A 16511-nucleotide genomic window follows, 5' to 3' on the forward strand; every position below is an offset into this window, starting at 1 on the left:
TCCAACCCAGCAAGATATTCTTTCGTCACTCTCCCGTTAGCATCTCTATGCATATACATCCACCTCCGCAACTCGAAAATATTTCCCAAGCCCGACATTTTTTTCACGTTTTTTTTCTTGTTGGTGTGCTTAAAATTATGTTCAAACCTCCATATATATAGAAAATTTTCGAATCTGGTAGTTGAATTTTGCTAGGAATTTACGACGAAAAATTAGGTTGGTGGCAAAAAAAACGTGTTAAGTTGGTGGATTTCTCGTTCTTTCCTCGTAAGTTATTTCCTCGTAAAAATCATGCTAAAATTACGACGAATTTGCGACGAAACACATTTTTCTCGGAAAAACCACGTCAACTTACGACGATTCTACGAGGAAAAGCTTTACTCGGTATTTTACAAGGCCATTACGAGGAAACTTTATTTCCTCGCAATTTCATCGTTAAGTCATCGTAATTTCACGAGGAATAGTTTTCCTCGTTAAATTTTCTTGCTAAAACTGTGTTTTCTTGTAGTGTAAATAGACGACCACAAATCTTGGGTAGGAAATATTTTTGATTATTGATGTTAACACAATATAGACAGTAATATAAAGGGAATTATGTGTTGATTGTTTCTTACAGATCAATGAGGAGACGAATAACGACTCGAGTTGTTTCTTTGGTGAGGTCAGAGCCTTGGACAGAACGAATTTGCTCAACCACATCTGCGAGTTTAAATATCAGTTATGATATCGAAGCATAATATAAACTCATACACAATATGATAATATACCTGGGAGTTCTAGGTTTGTGTTCGCAATCACTTGGAGATTGTCGAACAGTCTAATCTTAACTGGAGATTGATCTCAGGAGCACCCGTGATGACTTCATCGATAATGGTTAGTGAGATGAAACGAATGAGGAATGAATGATCAGTTATCTTGTACATGCTTGAGCACCTAATAACCTCAAAACGATCGGCTTTCACAATGGAATCTACTTTCAAAAATGGCATGTAATGATTAGCACGTCCGACGGGAGTAAACCCATGAATTACGAAATCTGCAAATAATATTATTCAACAAAGAATCAGGAAATCAATTAAAACAATTATGTTAAATAAGTGTGATAGATCGAAGATTAACTTACCTTTTCATCAAGGAAGAGAACCGTGATTCCCACAAACTCCATGTCCTTCTTGAAGTTGAGGGAATCCCAGAAGCGGAGGAAGCCAGAGGCTATGCTCTGACTACTACGACCAAGACGGAGAGACTCGAAGGTTGAGTGGCGAACGCCGGGACGCCGGTTGAGAAACTGGAGAGGCAAAGAGAAACATTTTCTAGAAGATGGTTAAAGCTAAGAGGAATCAATGAGTTTTGTGGAGATTCAGATTGGGTTCATCAAAGATGAGAATCATATATATAGGGTTTACAGAGGAGCTACAAATCATGAACATTTATGATCAAGCGATTTAAGATGGAGACATGAAGAGTTCAACGGTGAAAAAATAGATTACGAACAGACACACGGCGCAGCTCTGTAACTCTGACTTGTTTGAGACAATGATGAAAAGAACTCAAACTCATGTTAAACGACAACCGTTTACAATATGGGAAACTATAATTGTTGCAAACTTGAGTTTGTTTTCATATAACGTGATGAATCTCATTTAAAAATGAAACCCATAATACACTTGTAGGCCCGACCCTCAGAGGAAGCCGAAGAAGCAAGGACTTTCGGCCTTCATAAATATATATTAGGTTCGGTCATCAATGCACAAAGTATCATTTAGCTTAGTGGTATAAATGTTGGTATTTATATCTCAATAACCCGGGTTCGAGCCATGGGCTTAACACTTTTTCACACTTTTTAAAAGTGGGACCCACAAAACGCTGACGTAACGCGCTGAAGAGTGAGCAATAACTCAACTATTATAATATAGATTACTAGGGTTGGCCCGCCCTACGGGCGGGTGTTGAGTACACAATAAAAGTTGTTCTATACGAAAATATATTTTTATTTTATAAAGTATTTTAAAATATTCTTAAATTAAAATAACTATAAAATAACAAATAAAAATATAATTCTGAGATCATTTTGATATTTTTGATAAATATTTTCTGTTTGAGTTTAAAGTGAGGTAACATTCACTGTCTTCTGTTTTATTAAAAAAAAAACAAAATTAGTGATCCAACTGCTCGTATCTTCTGGTAGATCCGGTTTGATCTTCATCATAACTTGTCATTGTCATGTAAAATATTAGAATTTTGTTGGCTGTTTTTGGATGTGCTAGATTTTGCATTTGAAAGTTATTTGTTTGGTTAGGATGGAGTTTTATATCTTTGAAATGTTTTACGTAAGGAATTGATTGATGGAGATTTTGAGACTTCCATGAATTTGATGTCATACGAATCATTTAGCAGGTTGATGAAAATGATATATATTATATATAAGATCGTGGAAACGGTGGACGTGTGTCAATGGAAAGACTGTAAATGGCTGGAGGTTAAGATGGTTGTATACCTGTGGGCTGTGTGTTTTGTGCTGCCTCATCGAGAATTGGGCACGATGCCATTAAGTTACGAACATCTGCTCTGGAAAACTTTGCAAGCTCAGTGATTATGTTGACCTGTATATATTTTGCTACATAGTGATTGTCAGATATTAGTACTTGGATTTGATTTTATGACGTGGGAAGTTTAAATCTTAAGGTTTATTCATGTGTTTGACTTAATGGAATGAGTGTGTCATTCTTTTTGGGACTTATTACTTAAAAATATTGTGTCCTCCAGGTTGGTACCAAGATCATGCAATGGTTGATGATGGATGTTTTGGTGGTCAGTTTTTAGTTTTGACGACCATAAGGTTTGTTATGGAAAGTGAGCAAGCTAGGTATTAGCAGTCTTGTTTGTTATTTGCCAAATAACAAAAAAAAAAATAGATTTGTAGAAAGAAGCTAGAGAGATAGGGAAAAAGAGATTTGATAAAAAAAAAGAAAAATTTACACTCCAAAGACATATTATGTCTTTGCAATTATACAATAGAACACATCTTGCTTTTGACACATTTTTTCTCTATGCTTTGTCCTTTTTACCTTTTTAAGTAAACTAACTAACTCAAATCCATGTCTCTTCTCTCCTCAATACTTTCTTTATTTTAAATAAACAAAAGATTTTTTCTCTCTCTTATTCCGAATCTCAAAATCATTTTCCCAAATCCATGAATTTTAAACTCACTGATTTCTCTTTCACTTCTCGTTTCATTTGATTTCAAAACCGACCATGATGCCTCACCAGATGATGTATGCGCCGCCTCCTACTCTCCTTATCACCACTATAATTATTTGTATCATCATCACCAATCTCGTGGTGGCAAACATAAAAACGCTGAGAACGTTGAGAACTGGATCGATTATTTTGCTTAAGTGGATGGATGATAGTTACCTTAATTATTTCTTTTCTTTCGTTGGAGAAGTAAGTATGTGCTTCACTCTTACTTTTCCTCTTTTTTAAAAAAGCTTGTGTGTTTTCTTGTTTATGTACAAAGTCTTCTTATTTTGTGGATTAAATTTATATTTGTTCCTTGATGGTTTTGTTCATTGTTTGGCTGCTGTAATCACTTTTTAGTTTTGAAACAAAGTGTGTAAAATAACTTAATTTATTGAGAAAATAATTTGAAGGTTATATGGACAAAAACATCAAAATGGAAAAACACAAAAAACACATTCAATATGTTCGACGAAATGCTCTATAAAAATATGCATGTCCATAAAACGGTGTCCACACAATCCTATATGATATATAGAAATATGTATATCCACAAAATAGTGTCCACAAAACCTCGTCCACAAGAACTCGTTCACATGGACATCAAAATTTATTATAAATTTACAAAAAATATATACATTATGGATATCAAAATGTAGAAGAGAAAAAGTTATAACTTATTTTATACATTAATATAGATTTCATACATTATAATTTGTAATAATGACCAAAAAATATGTTGGGAAATACAAAACCATTTTTTAACAAAAACATTTAATTTTAATATATATTTCAATCTTGTAGATTTTTTTTGTTTTAGATGTCATCTAGTGGCTTAGAATTAAACTCAATCATCTAAAAGAGCTAACTAAAGTAAATATTGGTCCCCACAATATAGACAACATTTTAAAATAAAAAAAATACAATCATCCTCTAGTTTCCCTTAACTAAGCGTGAAGGGTACTGATGTAAAACCACACAGGGTGGAAGAGGACAATGTGTCCCTCCAGTGGGAAGTGTCCATGTCAAAAAAAGATAACAATGCGTCTGAGAAGGTAACGCACTCAAAAAAAAAAAGATAGGTAAAAAGGAAAATTATATTTATCTACTATCTTTACATTATCTACCTTCTTATTCGAGACGGTTAAAACTCTGAGCTAAGATCGAAAAGCGTTTGCATAATTATCCAAAACAATGTTAGGAATGAAAAAAAAAACTATTTGAGATCGTGAGCTATACAGTGAGGGAATACAGCGTGATGATAAAAAGTAGAGTATAAATGTTCAGCACATTATCTTTATTTCCTTACGTCACACGTCTTATTTTTGTTTCAGTGTTTAAATTATCATTTTTATGGCCATACGTTTTTTTAGTACATGTTTTGCTGAGTAAATATATGGAATCTAGGAACCTAAGTGGTTGAATGACTCAGGAGTAAAATAACCATTGGATTATTGAACTTAATTTATAAGATCTTCTGAAGAAAACACAACAGAGAATAGGGGGAACAGGGATAATGATTCATAAGCATTTTCAAACAGGTATTAATGTGACCAGCTCCAGCATACTCTTCACCTTGGCAGATGTTGTGGCCTGAGCTTTTTTCAGTATGAGACCAGTTGAAGTTTTGCTGCCAGAGTTATTCTCCTTCTCATTCCCACCTCCAAACATCTTCGCCGAGAGAGAAACTGATCCCACGCGTGTGATCTCCAGGGTCCAAGATGTAGCACCATCCTTTTTCTGGCTTATACGGTCACCTTTCCAGTGCAAATAAATTTAATGGACTGCAGGTATAAATTATTGCAATCAGAAACAAAGTTAAGAAAATTGCTGCATATAAACATATTATAGTTTGAAACTGTACCTGATGCTGAGCAGTGATGATAAACTGGTTAAGCTACGCTATTTTCATAGGCTCAACCTTTGAAAAGCCCCTCAACAAAGAAGCTGCTGATGTGTTCCCAGTATCATTTGTGAAGAAACTGTAGTAGTAATGAGTGTCCCGTGAGAGTGTGTGAGATAAGTCATGTAGCAGTACGTTTCTAGATGTAATCAAGCAGTAATTTTTAAAAGCTTACTTGTAAAAATAACTCTCTCATGCATCAGTCTCCTTGTCATAGTGAGTCCCTGATGTGGCATTTAGAAAAATCGTCCTGGAGATGGGGTTTCAGTCTTTGCAAAAGCATCATGGTGGACATCATTTTACGAAAACATAATAGGGTTTCACAACAGTATGAAAGAATACCTCCCACAATCTTGGGATTATAGTTTGTTGCAACAAAAACTCGTGGATCCACCCTAAAGCTTTTAAGTTTTGTGAAACCACACAACTTGATAGTGGAACACACTCAAGGTGAAAGACACGTCACTACAAAGAAAAAAATGCGGACCAAATCTTCAACGTGTTTGTCTAATAAAGTAGTGTTATCAATTATAAAGGTGTAGAAACCTATATAAGAAGTCTTGTGGAGGATCGCTTACATGCCTCTTTATAGCAGTTAGTTCACTAGTTATATATGACCTAAGATGAACATTTGAAAAAATAAACTGCTTTGAATGATGAGTGAGTTTAAGTCCAAAAAAATAATAATAATAGGGTTACCTGGAATACATGAGTGTTTGTTGGACGTTGACGGTAGCTTACATGAGTGTCGGCTGCAATATAAGAACATAGTGAAAAAAAATTAACAAAGGAAACAAAAAAAGATCTCAGAAATATGAACATAGTCTTTTGCATTTTAAAAAGTCGATAAATGTGTGAGTTTTAAAGTCGAGAATACTTTGTAGTCACATTCGAATCAAGCAGGAGCATATCCACGGACATCAGTTCATCACCTCGCCTGATGTTCCTTGCCTCCTAGAAACGCAATAGCCTAACCTCCACCGTGGAAAAACATCTACAGAATTTCAAATCTGAAAGGAAAACTCGAGCATTAGCCATTTTTTTCAGAAAATAAGGAGATTGTTTTGTTTTAATAGATTGATAGGATTTTATAGATTGTAGAGATGCTAACATTTTTATAGTGGAACCACCACTGCCTTTAAAGAGCTAAAGTGGAATTGAAGAGAGATCGTGGAAGGTGGATTTAAAGAGGGAATTCAATAGCAATGTTTCCATTGAATACTTGATCAGTAGGAAGAAGATGAACAGTTCGCTGGAAAATATTGAGTCCATAAGGCGCCGATTGATCGCTGGATCAAGAGGAAGAATACTCAGTTTCAATGGAAACCCTAAATCGCCTACGGCGGAGATGGTAGAGAGATAAAAGACAGGATAATAAACGCACCGTTTCGCAATACATCATATCATGCTTTAATAAAATAGTCTATGGGAGTCGCACAAAAAAAAAGTCCATGGGCTTAATAATGCAAAATGTTCAGACATAATAAGAACGTAGGCCCAACGGATTCCGGAGAAGGAAAGAATGGTACGGAGCGTTCTAGCAACTGACGTGTCAGCGCGGGAGGCTTCCTATTTCTTGACTTGTCGTCCTTGTTGGCAGCACCGGGAGTGATTAAAAGTTTCTTTTATATATAAAGATGTCAAATTCCTTCTAATCAAGTCATGTATCTTCATTTCTTCGTGACTTCGTTAACTTCTCGCTCTGTTCTTCGTCAATTCCATTACTTCAGGCCATCAAAATTTCTTGATTTGTGTATATAGAAACTATAATACAATAACAATGAGCCATATATAGAGTATTCACAAAATTTAATGTAGAACATCTCGAGACACTTTTAAAATTAAAATCAATATATATGTATGTATATATATATATATATATATATATATATATATTTACATATTATAATGTTTTACAGTAATTCAAAATATTTAAGAAAATCTACTGATAGATATATTTTAGGGTATTTTCTTTATTTTTATTAGTCTGTTAATATTGGAGCCGTTGAAAAAACAAATCAACAACTGAATTACTTCAATAAAAATGTTGAAACATAAGTGAGAAGTGGATTAATTTGTTGAGAGTATCCATCATATTGAATCAAGAAGAATACGTAGATAATGAAATGTTTTATTGTCATTTTGTCAACCAAGTCTTATTTATTTGCAATGTATGATGAAAATGTAAAGCCGACTCCTCCTGATGTTAAGAAGTTTAGGGGATTGTTTCATTCTAACAAGCAGCCTAAGTACGATTTTGGTACCAATTTAAGTGCCATGGAGGGAAGACTATATTTTATACATTAACAAATATATAAGAGTATCTGCAATGGTAAACTTCATTTTTTTCTTCAAAATATGAATATCTTAAAAAATGAAGAAGTATGTTCTCCAATGGTTTACTTCATTTTTTTCTTCAAAAATGAATATTCCAAATATATTATTTTTCTGTTTTATCATTATTTATCAAAAACATCTTTTACTTTTGCTAGTTTACTAATTTTACCCAAATATTTTATTTTAACAATATTTCACCATAATTGCTAATTAATATTAAATAAACATTATCATACAATATAATTAGTACACATAGCATAAATAAATAACACAAGAACACTACATTTTATAAGGAAGCATGAAATGTATATTTTTCCCACATGTGATCAATTAAATTGTTCCGAAGAGTGAAATGAGCTTCTTGATCTTTAATTCTTCTAATCGAGCCAAAAATTCTTGAAAACGAATATTATCATGCTCTTCGATATCAACCTCTAGAACTGGAACTTCTCCACCAACTTCAATTGGAGCATCAAGATCACGCTCATCTTTAATTATCATGTTATGTAGAATTATACATGTAGTCATTATGTCATGTAGCACATCTTTTTTCCAAAAACGAGTTGGTCCTTTCACAATTGCAAAGCGTGATTGAAGAACTCCAAATGCATGTTTCACATTCTTTCGACATGCTTCTTGTTGTGTAGCAAAATATTTATTCTTTGAACCCACTGGCTCATGAATAGTTTGCACTATGCTAGACCATTTTGGATATATACCGTCGGCCAAATAATATCTCATATTATATTATTTGCCTTGAATGATATAATGAGCAGGAGGTGCAATACCTTGAGCGAGATTGGAGAAAAGATGTGAAGACTCCAAGACATTGATATCATTATTTCTGCCTGACATCCCGAAATATGCATGCCATATCCAAAGATCATAATCCGCAACAGCTTCAAGAATTATAGTTGGTTATCCACTACGACCTGCATATTGTCCAGCCCAAGCGGCCGAACAATTTTTCCACTTCCAGTGCATGCAATCTAAGCTACCCAACATTTCGGAAAGCCTCGCTCTTCACCAATCTTCAGAAGTCTTGAAACATCGGCAGGTGTTGGCGATCGTAAATATTCCTCTGAGAATATTTCCACAATAGCCCCACAAAATCTTTTCATACTTTAGATTGTTGTTGATTCGCCAATTTTGATGTATTCATCAGTAGCATCAGCGGGCAAACCATAAGCTAGCATCCGAAAGACGGCTGTTGCTTTCTGGAGAGATGATAAACCAAGTCTTCCAGTTGTATCCTTTTGCTGTCTAAAGTAGTTGTCATGGTCTTTAACAACATTAACAATACGAAGGAATAAAGAACGAGACATACAATATCTCCTACGAAATATGGTGTTGTTGTAAGTTGGATTCTCTGAGAAATAGTCGTTGAATAATCTGCAATGCGCGCTTTCTCGATCTCGATGGATAAAAGAACGTCCAGGAACTGAGCCTCCATGAATCACCTGGCTGCTTTGTTGATTACGTAGGTATTCTATTATCACATTATTATTTTCGATAGCAGAATGTATCGCTCATTCTTCTTGCTCAAGACTATTAATCATTTCTACATTTTCAGCATCATCATCTGAAGAGGATGAAGAAGAACTCTAATGTAGAAGTGAATTTGTGAAATTGTAATTCATTTTAAAAGAAGAAACTTAGAGTGTGTGAAGTAAAAAATTTAATTTGTGAAAACCAACAAGGATTTCTACTATATATAGATCATTTTGGAATCACTTTTATTGTAATATTAATTCACATTATTTTAGATTGAAAAATGTGAGAATCTTTGAATCACTTTTTCATTGCATTATCAAATCATGCCATAGTAGATTGAAAATGTGAGAATCATTGAATCACCTTTGCATTGCATTATCAAATCATGCCATAGTAAATTGAAAAATGTGAGAATCTTTGAATCACCTTTTCGTTGCATTATCAAATCATGACATAAAATATAAAAATATATAAAAATATTTGAATCACTTTTTCATTGCATTATCAAATCATGTCATAACATATTAAAAAAATGTGAGAATCTTTGAATAAACTTTTCATTGTATTATCAAATCATGTCATAATAAGTTTAAAATGAGAGGATTTTAATTCACCTTTTCATTGCATTATCAAATCATGTCATAGTAGATAAAAAAATGTGAAAATATTTAAATTCATCTTTTCATTGAATTATCAAATCATATCATAATAAATTAAAAATGTGAAAATCTTTGAATAAACTTTTCATTGTATTATCAAATCATGTCGTAATAAGTTAAAAATGTGAGAATCTTTGAATAACTTTTTCATTGTATTATCAAATCACGTCATTATAAATTCAAAAAATCTGAGAATCTTTATTGTGTATAAATAATATGTTGTGTTCTACATTTTTATTCACAACACTGAATCATTATATTTTCTATTGCATCCACATCTTATTTTAACTTTGTTTACAAAATGCCGTTACGTTTTGCTGGATATACTCATGAAGAAGATAGACTTTTATGTCAAGTATATATGAAAATATCTCAAGATCCAATCAAATGTGTTTATCAGTCGTTCGACCAATTCTGGTCTCGTGTGGCAGCTGCTTACGAGAACGGAAAAGATGCAAGTTGGAGTAAACGTACAAAGAAGTCTATCCATTGTCGAATTCAAACTACTGAGAAAGAAACACAAAAATTGCATGCATGCATCAAGCAATGTGAAAACATACGTCCAAGTGGTGCTTCAAATGATGACATTGTAAGTATTTTTTTTAGTTAGTGTAATATATATTTTACTTACTTTGCAATAATGTTTTATGTTTTAAAATGATATGAAGTTTAAAGAAGCCAAGTTAATGTTATTGGATGATCCAAAATACAAAGGAGGTTGGAAGTTCGATCCATGTATGGAGCATTATAAAGAATTTCGAAAAGTTTAAAGTTGGTGACACATCCACGAGAAACGTATCAAACTCATGTGGTTTCGGGGATACAAATCCAGAATTGGAAAATGTTACATCTGATTCTGCTACACAAGAATCTCCAGATTTGTCTACGTTTTCTATGAATTTAGATGATGAAGAAGATATAATGGGTGGATCTTCGTCTAAAAAACCAATTGGAGTGAAAAAAGCCAAACTCAAAAGAAAAATTGATGAACAAACATCACTTGTTATTAACACCGTGGAAGAAGGAAAAACAAAATTATTGGAGAAATTAGAGAAAACAAATCCACAAAGACAGCAACATTTGGAAATTCAAAACAAGAATTATGCTTTGAAAAAGTTTAAAGAAGAGAACAAAATTTTATTTCGTGATTTGAACTCCATACAAGATCCTAACGTTCGTGCATAGATCAACAGCCTTCTCAAGCAGCCACTTCATTTGGACAATATTTTAACAATCTTAGTTGATCTGGAAATGATTTACCAGATTATTAAGTGTTAGGGTGGTGTATTCAATCTAAAATTTGAGGTGATTTAATTTTTAATGAGGTTTTAGATGATTTTAAAGAATTGCAGAGAATAAAATGATTTTTATTAAATCACTCTAGAATATCACCTAAAACTATGGGATTTGGGTTTTAATTTTTTTAACTAAGAAACTCCACCCAAACACTCTAAAATCACTTGAAAACTTTAAAATTTCACAACTTAAAATATTTTCAATAACAGTAGATTTCAGAGTACTTTATAAAATGCAAAGTTCAATAACACTGAATTTTAAATGAGTTTTTAAAATTCATGTTTCAATAACAGTGGATTTGTCATTTTAACACAAATCACCTAAAACTCTCAGTTGAATACACCCCCATTAGTTTATGATGTGCTAAGTTTTTTTTTTATATTTAGATTGATGTTTATCAAGTCTTTCAGTTTTTATATTATTTATGTAATTGTGTTTCATCTAAATATTAGTAAAAAAACATGTTTCTAGTATATTTATTATTTTAAATTGATTGAATAAAAAAATAATAAAAACTTTAAAAGTATGTTGGTAATATTAGCTCTTATAGTTTGTTTAAGTAAATTAAGAACAAATTAAAGTTGAGGGACCAATCTGTAATTAAAAAAATGTGTCTTCAAAAAATGAAGAAGTGAATAGTATTTCTTCAAATTTGAAAAAATACAGTTCAATTCTTCAAAAAATGAAGAAATGAAAAAAAAAATAAAGCACCATTAGAGCAAAAAATGAAGCAAAAAGTGAAAAATGAAGCACCATTAGAGATGCTCTAACAATAAATGAGAATTTTCTCCATTCTCCTGCTGCCACGTCAGCAATCACCTAGGGGCATTTCTTGACATCTGGCAGCTCCTCCTTATTCTTCGACTCACTGTTTTTCGTTCAAAAATTGTATGGGCCAATTGAACAAAGCAAAACTAACCTGTGACAGCCCGTGTAACATAAGCCTATTGTCGGCCCAAAAAAACCAGGCACAAACTATCTCCATCCATGCCGTGCTGCCCCCTTCATCTTCTACATATTTTACTGCGATCCCTAACCTCACTGCACGTTTCAAGTCGCCGTGTAACTGCTGCCATCCACAACTATGAATCATCTAATCGTATTCAGCACCATAACAGTTCAAAGTCACGGTAGCTCTTCATATCCCATGTCTTCTCCCTATATATTTCTCTCTGATTTTCGCTTCTATTAAGCTATTTTTTCACATCCCGTACATTCACACTACATGTTTCTCTCTAATTTTTTTATTATGTTTTGTAATGGGTTTTAAGCACATCCCTTCTCTTTGCGTTGTTCCTAGATGATGGTCCTTTGCTAAACGCTATGTTTGTTGGCTCATATTCAATTTATGTTTTTCTTTTGTTGTTCCAGGTGGAGACAAAGATTAGAGAAACAGAAAAGAGGCTGGAGAAGCAACTATAGCAAACCTTTATTTTTTTCAGGCAAGTTTCAACTTTTCTTTCACGATTTTGTCTTTCGTTTCTTTCTAAGATATGATAATAAAAGTTACTAAAACTTTGTTTCCTATTATTGCAGATCAACAGAGGAGCTGATTCAATCAGGAAAAGCTTCAGAATCGGAATCCAAAAGAAAAAAGCAGCTAATTTTGGGCAAGTTCTTCCTCATGCTTACAAACTAATAACTGATGTGTTTGGAAATTATGTCATTCGGAAGGTCTGTTCCTACTTGACCCTATGTATTATATTACATTGCCCGTGAGACTAACCCTTATTTATTTGACCATGTTTCAGTTTTTGAATACGGCAACCCATCACGGAGAAACGAACTCGCGGATCAACTCATGGGACAGATAGTACCACTTTGTCTGCCGTTGTACGGATGTGAAGTGATACAAAAGGTATAAAGGTATTACAAATTTTACAAATGGTGGACTCAGGGGTGAAAATTTGTTTTTGTGTAGGTTCTTCATACCATAAAACCTGATCAGAGAGTTCGTTTAGCAAGTGAACTTGACGGGCAGGTCTTGAGATGTGTTCGAAACCAAAACGGAAACCATGTGATCCAGAAAGGCATCCATAATATCCCTGCAGACTGAGTAGGATTCATGTTTAGCCGCTTTCCTTGGTCAAGTTTCCATGCTCTCTATCCATCCTTATGGCAGCCATGTCATACCGGTAGTAAGAAATCAATTAAACAATTGTTTTCCTTCTCCTTATCTTGGTTTCTCTCATCTTACACAATAACAATGCATCTTCACTTTTTCGCTTCTCTTATGTACAGTAGAGAGGCATCTGGAGCATTTTTCAAATGAGCATCAGTCTCACTTCATTACCGAGGAGATACTGCATCCTTTCCAAGGACCAATATGGAATAAACAAAATCCCACAGTTTGTTAACCACTTAACACGTAAAACCAATGTTCCTATTTGGATAATGTCTTGGGAGAAGTTTAAATCTTTGTGCTAAGACTATTGAGAAACTCTCTTCGATTTAGGTGTGTTAAGACTATTTAGTTCCTATTTGGACAATGTTCATCTTCTTGAACTTTACGTGGTTGCTGTTTTGTACGGAGATGATTTATGTTTCTGGTTGAATAAAATGCTGTGCTGGAGCCATATATCAAGAGAGGACATGATCGATCATGCTAGGACGGGGATAAGAAAGATTCTTACTTTTGGAATTCCAGTCATTGACGGAATAATTGAATTTGTATTGTCTAATACAAAATTTTTTTATATTCTTTTAGTCCTAGAACCGATTCTAATTGTTCGACAAATTAAAATTTTAGTACTACTTTTATTATTAAAAATTATATATAAGATAGGTGAGCAAGATGAAATTAAATAAACTTAGAGGTTAACATCTAAAAATTATTTAATCTTGATTATTTAGGTTATTTTTTAAATCAACTATTATATTTGTAAATAATAGTAATAATTTTGATTTAGCTTTATTAATTTTTAGGTCCCTTTATTTAATTTTCTGTTTTCAGATAAAAGAATAAACTGCCATATAAACAAACCTATTAATTAAAAAAAAACCTATAAATAAACTTTTTATTTGGGTAATTTCACCCAATAAATTAAACTTATCAGTCTAACTAAAATTTACGGTTATGCAATTTTGGTGTAATATACATATCAAAAAATTATTAGTGTGGTAAAAAGGACCAAAATACTGTTGGCTTGAATGTTGCATAGAAAAATGTTTAAATGGTTAAAGTAAAATCATGATTTTATAAACATATCAAAATTCTCTTACACATTTAAGCAGGGGAAATGAAGCTTTAGTAAATAAAATTTAACACAAGCCCACAACTGTATGACTATCTACATGTGATGAATTAACAACTCCTTATAAGATAACTATTGAGCATCAAAAACGGAAAAATGAATGTTAATCACAAGAAACTATCCGAGAATTTATAAATGTGAAAACTCACTTCAATTAACTATGTAGTTCAACTGGGGGTTCAGATTGCAGCTTTGACAGCCACACATACTGAGTTCTATACCTTGCGGTCTCACCGGACGGAAGATGATTGTAACCGAGCAGGAGATGAAACTTAAGGTTATGGAATGCCTTCCCATCCAAGAAATCTCAGGTAAAACAAATCAACTTATTTGCATTAACGAAATGATATTTTCAGAGGAAATAACTTTAAATTTTCTTCTTTATATGAAGAAGATGGATGCCAAGAGAAAAAAAACATGGATACTGAGATCGTGACGTCAATTGCTTGGTAGAACAATAATTAGCTGAAAGAACCGTTTGTATGTATTCAAATATGCCACCCACTTCAGTATCTCCTGCGGGAACCTTAAATGGAATGACGAAACATCAGGGTTTCTCTTTAAACCCCAAATTCTGGGAATAAAACTGCGGACGGACATCATCGTTGCGAGGAAATGATGCCAAATAAAAAATTGTTTCTCTTTCCGTTGTGCTCAGCAAACCTTTGGGATAGACTAAGGTGTTGTTAGTGACATCACCAAAATGTGATTTCTGGAGTGGAATCTCTAGACGAGGTTGAAGATTCTGATTTGAGTTTTCCATGCACAGAGCTTACCATTTACCACAAAACATGAGAGTTTATGCGTCCATGAACACCCTACTCACCTTTGTATAAAGGTCTTGCAAACCAGACGTGTAATTTAGTTCTTCATGATTAATTCTCACCAGTGTACTCTGCTGATTCATATGCATGCTCATAGTTCCCTGAGTTGTGGGGCCATTACTTGGATTTTGCTGCTTGATCAACATTTTTCCAGTAGAGGGTCAAAATAACTCTACGCTATACGCGGGTTAGCTTATCACCAATTTTAGAGATTACTCTAAACAAATCTGCAATAACAAAAAAAAATTGGCCTATATACCATGTTGAGTAAAAATTGACCTAGAAATGCGACAATACACATTGTCCCACTCAACTTTATTGTTGAAAAAATGACTAACCGCATAAGATGATGAGGTTAAGTTTCTATTAATCAAATAAACATACGCCAAAAGATTACAATAATTAAAATTGACAATGTGAGAACAAATATTTTACAGAAATTTGAAACAAACCTACTTCAAAATATAAACAATTTTCAAATGATTAATTCTAAAGAAAATAAACAATAACCCTGTACGAACCGCAAGAAAACCACCAAGGAAATAGATTGGATGGTGCAACTAGGATTAATCACGAAAAACTCCAGTTAAGAAATGATTTATGGAGGGTTTAGGCGGAGAGCGAATTGGCGCCCAAAGTGTATGGAATTTCATCGTGGAGGTGCATGTGCGAGAGGAAGATGTGCGAGGGGAAGACTGTAGACGAAACACATGTAAATTGTAAATTCATGTAAGAATAAAACATATGAACACGGCGCGTAGCGCCGGAAGTATATAAATAAATTTTAGGTTCCTAAGCAACATGAGTTCAAATGCATTCCACTATATATATTTCATCGTATAACCACATGGATATGAGTCTATGTTTTACCCAGTGGCGGATCCATGATTGTTTTAAACCTGGTTAGGATTTAAATGGGCTTTAAATTCAGAACAAAAAAAAGGAAAAAAGAGGTGTCAACTTAGGTTTGAACTCTGGTTTAAGGGTGTCAGCCCACGTTATAACACCATCATCGCTAACGTAATACACTTGTACAAACTTAACAAACAACATTTATAAACTTTAAGGGTGTCAGCTGATCCCCTTCTTTATAGGTGGATCCGCCTCTAATTTTACGGTTCATTTGAATATCTGGAATGAAAGTTTATCTATAGAATACACCTTTTTCAGGATTAGTCTCAGCTGTTCTATAAGTTTGGGTTACTTTCGTATTAGTCAAAATAAAAAATATATAAATACAATGAATAATTAAGATGGAGTGGGTGGTAATGATTAATGAGACTTTTATTTTAAATTTAAGCATGTGGGTTTTTTTTACTGAAAAGACTGGTTTTAAAACATTGATGATGTACTACAAGAGAGTCCTACTTTTCTCTCTAAAGTATATCCTCTGACCTCTCTCTATAAGATCTGTTTTTGGTTTCTTTCCGATCACCGGCTCCGGTTGCTCTCTTAGAGCCGGAGTCGGATTTTCTTTTGTTTTCCGTGACTGAGAGAAACTTTT

General features: G+C 33.4%; 2 long non-coding RNA genes across 2 annotated transcripts; one reads left to right on the forward strand and one right to left on the reverse strand.

Annotated features, from left to right (window-relative positions):
- Nucleotides 1-4516: 4516 nt before the first annotated feature.
- Nucleotides 4517-10805, reverse strand: LOC106429579. Its single transcript, XR_007322081.1, has 5 exons — nucleotides 6255-10805; nucleotides 6021-6153; nucleotides 5486-5895; nucleotides 5105-5393; nucleotides 4517-5024 (listed from the first exon to the last, which is right to left on the reverse strand). It is a non-coding gene; the product is annotated as an uncharacterized LOC106429579 (long non-coding RNA).
- Nucleotides 10806-12465: 1660 nt separating this feature from the next.
- Nucleotides 12466-13629, forward strand: LOC106443549. The gene is made up of 3 exons (XR_001288041.3): nucleotides 12466-12603; nucleotides 12681-12787; nucleotides 12851-13629. It is a non-coding gene; the product is annotated as an uncharacterized LOC106443549 (long non-coding RNA).
- Nucleotides 13630-16511: the final 2882 nt, after the last annotated feature.

The sequence above is a fragment of the Brassica napus genome, chromosome C4 (assembly GCF_020379485.1).
Source record: "Brassica napus cultivar Da-Ae chromosome C4, Da-Ae, whole genome shotgun sequence".
Lineage (NCBI taxonomy): Eukaryota > Viridiplantae > Streptophyta > Magnoliopsida > Brassicales > Brassicaceae > Brassica > Brassica napus.